This window comes from Neopsephotus bourkii, unplaced genomic scaffold (genome assembly GCF_033783945.1).
Source record: "Neopsephotus bourkii isolate Nb327-2 ecotype Australia unplaced genomic scaffold, CSIRO-AGI_Nbou_v1 NB_13, whole genome shotgun sequence".
Lineage (NCBI taxonomy): Eukaryota > Metazoa > Chordata > Aves > Psittaciformes > Psittacidae > Neopsephotus > Neopsephotus bourkii.
The window spans coordinates 541,517-554,190 of NW_026900530.1; positions in this window are offsets into that span (position 1 = coordinate 541,517).

Sequence of the window (12,674 nt, forward strand, 5' to 3'; positions counted from 1 at the left end):
TAATATAATCATATAGATACATTTTAAAATGGTATTATTCAGTACTTCAGTTAAATATCCCCCAAATGATCTCCTTATTGATGTTAACATCTTTGACGACTCTGCACACTCATAATAGATTCTATGACATTTTGACTTGTCTGTTGTTAAAAACAGCAACAAGAGAAAAAAAATGTATTTCAGTATTATCATAAAATACTGATTTTAATTTTAACAGAAAAAATAAGCAAGCTGAGTGGCAATCAAAACATTAAGACTAATAAAAGCACTGTAAACTTTATCTTATTTTATCCTGTAATTCTTTGGAATAGTGTTTGCTTATAGCAATAAAAGTATTGCAATGTGCTAGATAGCAACCTTTTAGGCTGATTAAATAAATCCAGTTCTATTTTATCTTTAAAAAGCCATCAGACTTGCAAAGAAAATACTCATTAGTAATTTGAAAACCATGTTATGCTACACTTGCATTTAATAAGGTAACAACTTACATTTATGCAGTACCTTTTATCCCAAAGCAATTTACAACTTACGCCCAGAGATTATCACTTCATCTCCAGTGAAACTTGGCAACTGTGAGGTGTTGCTCTGTACTATAAAGTAAGAATTCTGGTAGGTAACAATAAATATAAGGTTTCAGTTGAATAAGTATGACTCTTGTATTTATGCCTCCAATTAAAGAAAGCAAAAATATTAAATATTTTTTTTAAGTTTCATTGCCCTTTTCAGCTATCATGCACTTGCCATATGAGAAACAGGTTCTATAAAAAGCAGAAAAACATTTGCAACATCCCCTTATAGATTACCTGAAACAAGCATTTTCAGCAACATTACTGATCCAACAAGGACCCTGAAAGTGCCATCTAATACATAGTTAAAACTTCTTCCTGAACAGCTTCCTATGTATAACTTTGGCAACAGTACTCAGGAGTAGCTTGTGATCAGGAGCTACGTTTAGAAATACCTCTAATATTCAGATATTTCAACGAAGATAAGATTTAAGAGAGAAAAAAATAGTTATGTCAAGCATTCAAAATGTCACAAGTTAGGCTCTTGTCACTAGAATAACCATATTATGCTAAAACAAATACAAATTGTACACTTCCATTTTCTGTTAATTTACTCTCTGAAATACATATTTTCAATTTATACCCTGTAGCAACAAAGATGAAAAATTACTTCTTAAAGTAAACAAACAAGCAAAAACCAAAGAGAAACTAAAAACCAAAACCCACTGAAGGCAAGAAGTTATATGACTTAATGTACTGTGGATTTAGGGAAAAAAAATACTCTCTAGATTGCTATACAGTTAAACACAAGCAGTTTTGTTTTTCAAAGAATATTTGGCATGAGGGTAATTAACTACAACTGAAATTCATGCTTTACTATGTACAAAAACAAGGGCATGTGAATTAAATGAGAACAGAAAATTTAGAACACTGATAAATAAGAAAACACCTTCTTGCCCAATCAGGCTATGAGACCACCTGCCATAAAACAGGGTGAAAAGCAACACTTGAGTTTAAAACTTCATATAATATTGGATCATCCCATCCTCAGCTTGCACACAAAGTTCTTCAGAGAAATAAATGTTCACCATGCCACCACACATTTAAGTTGCCTAATGCAACTCTATGTAAACTTTCATGACCTGCTAAAATAAGCAATTTTTAGAATTAGCAGTCTCCTTTGGAGACAAGACAGCAGAAGGTAAAGAAAGGTTTACAAAAACCTACACAAAAAGTCCATTCCAATTCCAATATCAAAACCTGATTTTTGCCCCAGGGCCTACAGAGTGCTGTAATTCAGTTAATCTTCTGCTAGAGGGGGAAACAAGAAAATTACAGCAACAAAAGGCAGATCTCCTAAGAATCTATTAGCAAAAGAACCAGACTGATCACTGATCTGATAGATTTCATTTCATACGATACATAAAAATCCTGTGAAAACCAGCCACACTGTTGTTTTCATGTTTTAAATAAATGGAAGAAATAAGTAAAGCACTAATTGATCATCTACTGTGAAAAGGTTTGGAGAAATACTTAAAGCACCATTATGAATATTCTGTGAGAATAAATGATAAAGCATGCATTTCCATGTGTATCTCAGAGTGAATTCTTCATGCAAGCTGACACAGCCATTTTGACATCCAGTTCTTCTCAGACACTCATGCATAAACACTTTGTTACAACAACGTTGATGAGCAGTGACATAAGGAATTTAGGTCTAACCAACCAGAATAGTTGTCCGAACAGTTACATGCTTAAATCCTCAAACCCCTTCCCTCACTCCTTTAAGCAAAGAAGGTGGCTTTTTTTTCCTTAAAAATGCAATTTTCTTCAAAATATGATAAAAAATTTGATCATATAGTTGTCATTTAGTACATATTTTCAGCAAACTCCCCAACAGAAGAGCAGCACAATAAAGAGAAGCACAATGAGAGTACAGTGGAGCCATGTTCTTCCCCACAGATTGCACCCATCTCCTCTCCCATTCTACCTCAGGCTAATTACTCACAAAGACTTTGGAAGAATTAAAATTGGTGAAGAGTTTTAGTAAATCAGCCTAGCCAGACAAATCTCTCAGAGTTTTCATTTCATTTCATTTCCTTTCTGCAACTGTTAACTTTCTAATCACAGCCAGTCTCTTCTAAAGACTCTTGTATTCTACTGTTTTCAGAATAAAATAAAAAGTAGAATCTTAAACCAAAAGTTTGTATCAATTTTTATGTGACAGTAATTTGTAAGTAGTAATTTCTAACAGATTCATAGCCTGCAACAGGTCCTTAATATTTGGAAGTTGAAATGGTATTATTTCACTTACATATAACCAACAATCTAAAGGGTCAAGTGACCTTATAATACATCCTATTCATGCTGCTGTCCTCCAAGCTTTCTCTCAGAAAACATAATTGTGGAGGACATCAGAGGCTACAGAAATGTGTTACAAATTGTGTGTTCCCCATCCTCACTACATCTTTGGTCAGCAGTACCTCTTGGAAGTTTCAGGAGATAGGATGCACAACATAAGAAGATCAACTACCTGCCACCTTGCTTGTTCTGGAAAAGTTCAAAATATTTCAGGTCTAATTTATATAAAAATCTGTGGAGTGCTGAAGGTATTCTGGAATAATATGACCCAGGATGTCATCACCATACTAACAAGCATGATAAGCAGCTGATCAACCGTCACTGATGTTGTCTAAATCTTCTGAAGCACAGGAGTACACTCCACACTACTTTAAAAAGTAAGCCACTTCCTCCAGCTCTTACAGGCAACATGTGAAGTCTTCACTTCTGGATTGGCCAAGAAACATAATAATATGACACAGATAAATTTACCTAAACTGAGGTCCCGGTACATTAGCACCCTCTGGGTCACCACCCCAGTCACTTGTTCTTAAAATTAGCAAGTAACTGCTACTTCTTTCAGTATCTGTATTTGGTACAATCATCAAGGACAAGGCTAAACCAGATCTTCAGCTAAATCCGAACAGCCCAGGCTGAAGTTGTTCTTAAATTTTATTTCATTTTTAGGCTACAGGCTAAAAAAACAAACCAAACTCAAGCCAAGTAGGAGTCAAAACATCTTTATTTTTAACTTCCTCAATCTCAAAATGAAACTTCACTGATATTTTGATGTTTCTGTCAAACAGGAACGGAACCTTCTTCTTTTTTCCTTTGTTTTTTCCTTTCCCCAGAAAGAAAATTCCACTTGCCATTTCAGAATAGTAGTTTGACTAAAACTGACATTCCTTAGCAGGCCCCACTTAGCATGGAAAATGTTTACTTCTGCTAGAATTTGCAGAGCAGTATTATACTGATTCTTTTTTCCTCACTTTTCTCCCTTGACATGTACACCACTGCATACAGTATATATTTTCATCTCTGCACACAGTGCTCTACATACCCTGTGGCATCCTGCTGAGCTTAAAACGTTTTGCACCTGCCCAAAAGAAGTTTGAACTAAAAGGCAAAGAAAGGCTGGACCTTTCATTCTTATTATTGCATGGAGAAAAATAAATGGGTCCCACCAACCTTATCAACAAACAAAACCAACACATTATTGGCATTCACTGCACATGTGTACATGTGTTTCAGCATCACCATACAAACTCATGTATAACTTTGGCAGGTGTATGCGTGTGCAGGAGAGCATAACATACTGTTGGTGCCCATTACCCCTGCTTTCTAGCCCCAGCTCATGCAGTTCATGATATCTCACACAGTATTGCAGTGTCACAGCCTTGCTGGAGCATCTCAGTCATGTATAAAATACAAAGGAGGAGAAGCTGAGGAGAAGCTGCTGCACCTGTCATGAGTATCTGGGACTCCAGACCCTAGCAAATGAAAACCAAAGCTGTTACTAAAGTCACACACAAGGTGGGCTGCAGATACCCTGTGGCACTCTGCATTTTTAAAGTATGTATTTTCCACTGCAAACTGGTTCAGGCTTTCTAACCAACTAACAGTTCATTAATAGCTTGAAGACAAACACCCTCAGTAAGAGCTGAGCTAAAACCAGACTTTATCCTACAAAACGTACTTGACTAACTACTTGAAATTAAAGGTCTTTTAAAAGTAACTGTTCATGGTAATGTCTTGTACTGTGTTTAATCAGATAAAAAGCAAGTACAAATGGTCCATTACGTACACTTGAACATAACGGATTCGTTTTCCTTTGCGTATTACACCACCAAGTGGCCTAACACTTATTTTTTTCTGTTCACTGTTTCCTCTAGAGACACAACTACACAAAACAAAATAAAATAAAAGCTGAATTGCTACCTAAAATTAAAATAATTAACTGCAGCATAATCTGAGAGATTCAGCTGCACATTTGTATTAAAGTTTTTCCTATTCTATCTTACAAGTGCCAATTTAATACAAGCATAAATTTTACTATCTGTTTCTCCTCTTACAGCAACTTAGGAAAAGGTTCATCTCCACCTTTGTTTGGGTGATACATGTGTCTAATGGTGTAGTCTGATGGACCTGCTATGAACACAGGCATTTTCAGATGCTTCATTAAATTTAAAATATGACCTAAGCAATTAAAATACATACTGCTATGGAAGGAAAAAAAAAAAAAAAAGAATGGTTTAGGATTTCAAATAAAATCTGGCCAAGCAAGTGAATCAAAGAAATTCTGAACAAGCTTGTAATATTTTAACTGAACAAGCAAGGCTTGCAGGTATTTGAAATGAGCAGGACTACATGAGTGAGACCAACACGATCAGACTCAAAATCAATGCTAATTTGGTTGCATCTCCAAAAAATATCAGATTGCACTTACCAGTTAAAACTAGAACTCAAACTTTCCATCCTCATTTTCAGTGCCCGATCTTACACTGCTACAAGATGGCATGGGTTTTCTGGAAATCTGCTCCGTATTTAAACAATTAGCTCATCATTTAGACAACACTGAGCTACAATTTTTATGTTGAAATTATTTATTCCTTAAGCTATCTTACTGAGAGGATTTTATTAAGAGTTAAATACTCCTCCAAGCCTGAGGCACACACTTCTTTCAGTATGATTACAACAAATGCCAAGCAAAACTTTAGACCTTGTTGTTTCAAGCACTGTAGAAGACAGCAGCCAGGCTGCAGGCAGCACTCACATAGATTTCAGCTAGACATGTACAGAAGCAGAACTACTTCCCTGCTACATGGTTATAAGCATATGGCAGTCACAGAGTGAAGCTTCTGTTCCTTTGTCCAGGTATGTGTTCCAGGAAGTCCACTCCATGATAGCCACTGCCTTAAACACCTTAGAGTAAGCTTGAAGTAGAAGAATATAACTAGTAAGCAAAATAAACAACACAATGGGATGCAGTTTTCAACTAAACCCACTCAGGAATACAAGTGTGATTTGCATTCAGAAAGGACTAGCTAAACAGAAAAAGGGCATGAAGGTGAAACACTGGGCTGGAACAAGCCACCACAGAAGGCAATACCCTGCATTGAAAAATGGCCTCTACCAGTAACAGTCTAAAGAACTTACCTGCTACAACTGCTAAGAAAGGCTTCCGTCCCAACTTGTTTGCTATTCAGGTTTCTCCTTTCTTTAGTTCCAAATCCTCCACTTGACTAAGGAGAAATAGGGATGATGAATAAATCCCATTTGTCCATCCATCTCCACTCAGGAGGGAAGCTATGTGGACCCAGCTGAATCCTGTTTAATTTTCCCAACCTGTGCAGCAGTAGCAGCTAAGAACCAATGTCATAAATATTCAAATTTCATGCAATTTCATGCATATCTAGCAAAAATTGTGCTATTTTAGTTCAGCGCAACAAGGTATTTCTTCAGGTGCATAAAATAACTTCAACGGAGATTTAGTAAAAGCAGCACCCACAGGATTTGGACAAGGTTGCAGAAGAAGTATTTAGAAAACAGAGACTTACACAAATATACACACCTATCTAACAGAGTGATCAGTATGACTGCTCTATGGACATCAAGGTAATAGTCCATAATTACAACTGAATTACAACGTTATTATAAAGTTTATTACAGTCTTACAGACCTGGGGGTAGAAACAGATTATTATGCCTATTATCACATGTAAATTAATTAGGACTACTTTTCTTAGACAAAGTGCCATTTCTTCACCACTGATACTTTATGATGTGCTTGCAGAAGGGAGTTACCACTCCGAGAATATGCAGCACTTCAGTGCTAAAGTAAAAAAACACATCATAATAATGAGACAGTCTATTCAAGCTAAGGGAAACATTTCCATCTACCAGACTAGATTTTGTCAGGGCATATGCATGTGGCAAATGACATTGTCCCTTTAACAGTCACGGAATCAAGAAAATAGTCATATCAAATCTTCTAGCTAGTTAAGTAAAAGTCATATTGACAGTAATACGTGAATCAGTGAAACACTGTCTACATTCTTTACTTCAGCCATATGTGTTTAGATATTTTTTGAAAGGTGTGCTAGTGTAAAATACTGGGCTTAAATAAATGTTTGTCATGAAAAACGTTTAGTCCAATATTTCTGTGTGGCACAGACTACAAGCCAAACCTGCTTATGAAAAAATCCCAAGCTTTTACATACTTGTATACACATGGAAATGTTCTTCCAGAGCTTTTAGCAGACTTGGCTCCTGTGCTTTGCAGTGGTCTCTGCATCCTTCTGCTTTTATCAGAATCTACTTCTTCCTTCTGGACTACACTGGTCATCAGCAAGAGAGTTTCACCAAGTTTTTTCTATCTCTGTTAACACGTTATATTGGTTATACTATTTACACACTGATCAAATACATATCCAGAAATGACTGTGCTCATTGAATCCTTCTTTGCTCAGTGTTTTGGGTGAAACAAACAAACAAACAAACCAAACCAAACCACCACCTACAACCAATTTAAATAATTACATTATTTGATGTCCAGTTAAATGAATATAGATTAATATGATCTTATGCTATCCACAGGTCTCCATCCAAGTTCTTTAAAAGACAGATGAAGGTCCATGAGAAAACACTTGGACTTCTATTTTCAAACGTTTCCTTCGTTACTTAGAGGCTAACAGTGATAGCAACATGCATTATTTTCTCTCACTCTTAAATGCTAGTTGCTATAGAAACTTGACACTGATTAAGATGAGGAAAATGATCCTCAGAAAATATGCAGTGAATAGTAATTATTAATCCTGTACATTCAACCAGCAAGAGTGAGACCTTGCAATTCTAATACTATACAGTGATGAAACTTACAAACGCCTTTTTAGAAATTATGCCCACACAGATGTTTTGTGAATAATATCATACATGGAACCAATGTGACCTGAAGCAGCGCTTTACATGCAGACAGTTAGTGACAGCTATTTGATTGCTAACGAAACGTATTCCAAAGAGCATAGGTAAGAGCTTTAAAAGTGACTATTCAGAAGCAACTGTTGACACAGAGGTTCTTGCCCTGGCCCAGCTCTGTGTTTTGTGTGCATAAGCTGCAACAAATTTTCTTCTTACTCTGTGATGTAATTCTGGAATCCATTCAGCTGACATCTGAAATATCTCTGTTCACATTAGCAAAACACATGCACACTTCACGCACATCAGCCTGCAGTCACAGTAAGAATTCTACCCTGTTATTGCATTAGCAAAAGTCATGCAGCTTCAGCTGACATGCAGATCTTGTTACAAAGCTACATGCAGACCAAGTAACAATAAAAACTTTTAACTTTCCTAGGTGACAACACAATATTTTGAGGACCAAAGCAACATTGTCTTTTCCTTTGTAAGTAATGGAAGCTTCTCTATTTGCATTCCCTCAACCAGAAAATATATTTTGTTCAAAAACACATCATGCAGTAAGGGCAAATTTACTTCCAAAAGTTGCATGTAAGAAGTAAAAATCTTTATCACCAACTCCCAAAACCAAGTTCATCAAATGGAACAAAAGCTTCTGCAACCTTTAGAAAAAATAGAAGACCTCTCATCTATTTAGTCATTCAATAAGCCATATTGCACATTAACTTCAGAACATAAAAGAAACAGCCATTGGTATTGAGCATTAACATCTAATAGCTTCCTTTTTAGAATCTGATTTGCCCTCTGGAAAGCTGTGCATTAGAAACTGTGCTACATTGATTCCATGATACTTCTTATATAGTTCCTCATTAGAAACTTACTGTATGATACTTTTTATATAGAGGCTTCTATATTATACTTCTTACATAGTTTCCAGATAATTCTGCATACAAGTGAAGAATGTTACAATTAAAGAATGATTGAGTAGGCTCAGTATTAGCACACAGCACACATCATGCAAAAAATCTTAAAATAACTAGCAGCTAATTTATTCCACTTTAAAGCCTATTTATCTGAGGCCCCTCAATTTCTACTCGTAACAGAAAATAATGACATTATATAATTTTTAGTAACAACAGAGAAACATAGGATACACTTATTTTTCAGCTGGAGTTAGAAACTGTTGAAAGAAATTTGAACACTTCAGTGATCTGACATATTGTAGAGGGTCTTGCTGTGCTTGTAATCAAAGCACATGCTTCATGAAACATATTTTTAAAACCCTGTACAATAAAACTTACAAATAGCTGCTCTCAGCCTTGTTCAAATTTGTCTATCTCAGTGCAAATATACACCATGAAAACTTTTCTGAAGACAGGGAAAAGAAAGAAAATGTTTGACATCAAATACTTTGTCTGTTGAAGACAGTTTGTTAGGAATGAAGTTAAAGCCCTTCAGCAAAAGTCCAATGGAAATCAAATGCCAATATGTGATTTTAATTAAAGACTAGGAGAACAAAAGTTTCTTTCACAGCCATCTGCAGACTGTACACTAGAGACAGTTACAAGTTTTCCTATCTATTCTAAGTTAAAGGGAGAGAAGAAAGGGAAAAAAATAGGGGAAAAAGAAAAGGAAATGAGGGGAAAGGAGAGAAAAGGAGGAAAATACGGTATGGTGAAATAAAATGCTCTACCCCTCAAGTAATGATACCAAATTTTACACCTCAAAGTAGGGTGCTACAGTTACTTCAAATCCAAGTGACAACAGGAGGCTATAGAATATACACTGCATATGTATACAATATATATACGATGTATTCTTGCTGTGTGGGGATTAAATCTTCGGACTGCCATATACTGTGGAAAAAAAAAAAAAAAAGAAATGAAAAAAAACCACAAAGAGATTCACTTCTTGAACTTGTAAACACTTTGAAATTATTTTCCTAGCCATAGCAACTCAAATCAGCAGAACAGCCCATTCAGGAAGCATTACAAACCCAAAGTTTTGAATCTGCATTTCATGCTAAGTTGGGTCCAAATCCTGAAGTCTGGAATATGACTAACAGACATCACAGAAGTATTAGACAGAAGTCAAAACAAGGATCCAAAAGTCTGAGAGTCAGATTTCCAAGGAAGTCACCAGATTAATTTAAACAATGAAAAATGTAGGTTATTTGAATGTGGGGGTTTTATTTGACTTCCCAGTCACTAGGGTTCACCTACGCCATGTTTCTAAGTCTTTTTCTATAATAAAAGTATGTAAGAGATTTTATTTTAATGAAAATTTTAATTACAGGTAAGTAAATCATTCCCGTACACAGGAATTCGGCAAAACATTAAACAGTGTGAGACTTGCACTAAATCAAAGTCAGCCTTCTGCAGTCTGTAGCTCTGGCCACCCTGAGAGCTCTTCTGCCATGGCACCAGGCATACATCTCAGCAAAGCTCTGGCAACCTTGAGTCAGCTCTGAACACTAACAGCCTTCACTTCCATGGGGCAAAACTGTAACGTGAACAATATGACTGGTTGTTAAAAAATACAATTTTATCTGAAAATACAAAACACCATCGATAGAAAATAGCACCTCACAGTAAGGCCTTTATTTAATGGTGATAGAACAAATTACTTTTTAAACAGCTCTTCCAAGTCACATCCAGCATCTGCATTGAGCTACATTCAGGATTTTCCTCTTTGCACAAATGAATTCCCCTGAAATTGGAAGGGATGTCCCTGACTGGGGCTAAGAAGACATTACGTGTTCGAAGAGGAGGCAGGGATAAGATTCCTTTACTTTTCCTCTGGTACTACAGGTAAGAACAGAGCTGGTTCTCAGGGAAGTGACAAGCAAGACCCAACAAGAGTGCTTTTGAATATTGCTGAGGAATGAAGCACCTTCTCTTTCCAAGCTTCCCCAAGCTGAACAGTGATTTGAAAGGCTGCATGAGTAGTTTTGAGGGGAAAGAAATACCACTCTCTTAATGGGAGAGTTAGAGACAAAGATGGTTAACCCAGCATATTCCAGGTGTGTGTGTGTCTGCTAACAGTTAAGAACAAGTGCCTTTCTCTCACACATGGAATGTTATTGAAGGAGACAACTAGAAAGAGCAGCTCTCAATGCTGCAATATCTCACATTACTTGTGCATAATTCTCTCAAATTTCATTAAATGCAGGACAATAAATTTCCAGATAACAATTGAACAAATGGTCATGTCATAACATTTAAAAGGAAAAAAAACAAAAAAACAAAAAAACACCAAACTTGGAAAGTCTACCAGTCCTCTTGTAAGAATAGGATATAGTAACCATTTTTTTCATTCTATAAAGCACATCCTTTAAATATTTACTAGTCTTGTATTTTTTTACATGTGGCCACATTCCAAGCAAAAGCCCTCTACCTCTCACTGAAGTATGCTTAAGAACATTCACTGCATATGTAATAAGAGTATTAAAGGATCCAGATGTGAATTAGAAAAACAACTGTGTCTATTATAGCTGAATTTCAAACTACTGGAGTAAGATCAAGCAGGAAAGCTGTGGCTTGTTCCAGAGCACCACCCACACAATTCTCTCAGTAGGTTACCAAATGACACTAAATCTAACCAGTAAAATGCAAAACAAAGCTGTCACATCTGATTACATTTGCAGTGACTGAACGGACAATGAACAAGAAATTTTTCTCTAAGTTCCCAAGCTTTCAAAATAATCCTTGTGTAGATGTACAGCCACCCAGATCATTCATCTCTAATTAACAACTTATTTTCTTTGGCTATGAAATATCACATATGAGTCAACAAACTTGAGGAGCACTTACAGGACTATTCTGTGGGAATAAAATTGAAGCTTCTCTTTTAAATAGACACAGCTTATTTTTGGCACTCTAAACTTCAGAGAAGTAAAATTTCAAGAGGTATTACAGAATAGGTGTTAGCAGGAAACATTACATACACAGCGTTGTTGAAACAGCCACAACTCCAGTTTAAGCAGTATCAGCAAATACACTGTTAGCTTTGAAGGACTATAAAATCAGTGTTATTTAATTTTGAAAAGCATTTGCTTAATTAGAGAAGTACTGCCAGGAAAGGCAAATGGGTTAACTTCCACAGTTTCTAGGAAGCCTCAATTTCTGTTATTTTTAACCTGTAATGAGTAATACACATATATTTGCCTTAAATTAATAACCTGATTATAAAGGCTTGTTTTCAAAACTGGTGAGCATTCAGTTTAATCACTCATTCTGAAAAGCAGAGCCTGTCCCAGCCAGGGCTGGAACCACCACCACTGCTTTGTGTCAGAGCACAGGACAGACCTGTCCTTTCCACTAGTGCAGACCTCAGCCCACCTCTGCTCTTCTTCAGGCACATACAGCCTCTGCTGTTCTTGCCGGTACAAAGTTTGGCAGCAGTTTCTCAACTTTTGGGCCTAGCTCTCAACCTCTGAGCCTTTACCCTGGACTGTGGGTCTGCTTCAAGCCAGAGCTCTGCAGCAGCACCAGGTCAAGCAGACCCCTTCACTCCTAGTCAGGTGCAACTTAAAACTGCTTTAGGAAATCAGGCTTCCAAAGCACCCCTTTCGCTTGTACCATACTTGCCCCCCAGCACTTACACCCACAGCAAGAGCAGTGCAGGCTAGTGCAAACACAGGAGTACTTGGGGTGAATCCTACAAAAGCCACTGGAGCACAGCGCTACCCGTAGACCCGAACGCGGGGAAACACTATTGATCCGGGGGGGGGGGGATGGAGGAGCGGTGGCCCCGAAGAAAGAGCAGGCGAAAAACTCCCACTACTGCTCCGCAACTGTCTCGGGTCGGGCCAAGCCGGGCCAAGCGGGACCATGCCGGGCCAAGCGGGACCAAGCCACGCCACACCACACCACTTGCCGCCCTCCTCCCACTGCGCATGCGCCATCTTCAGTGT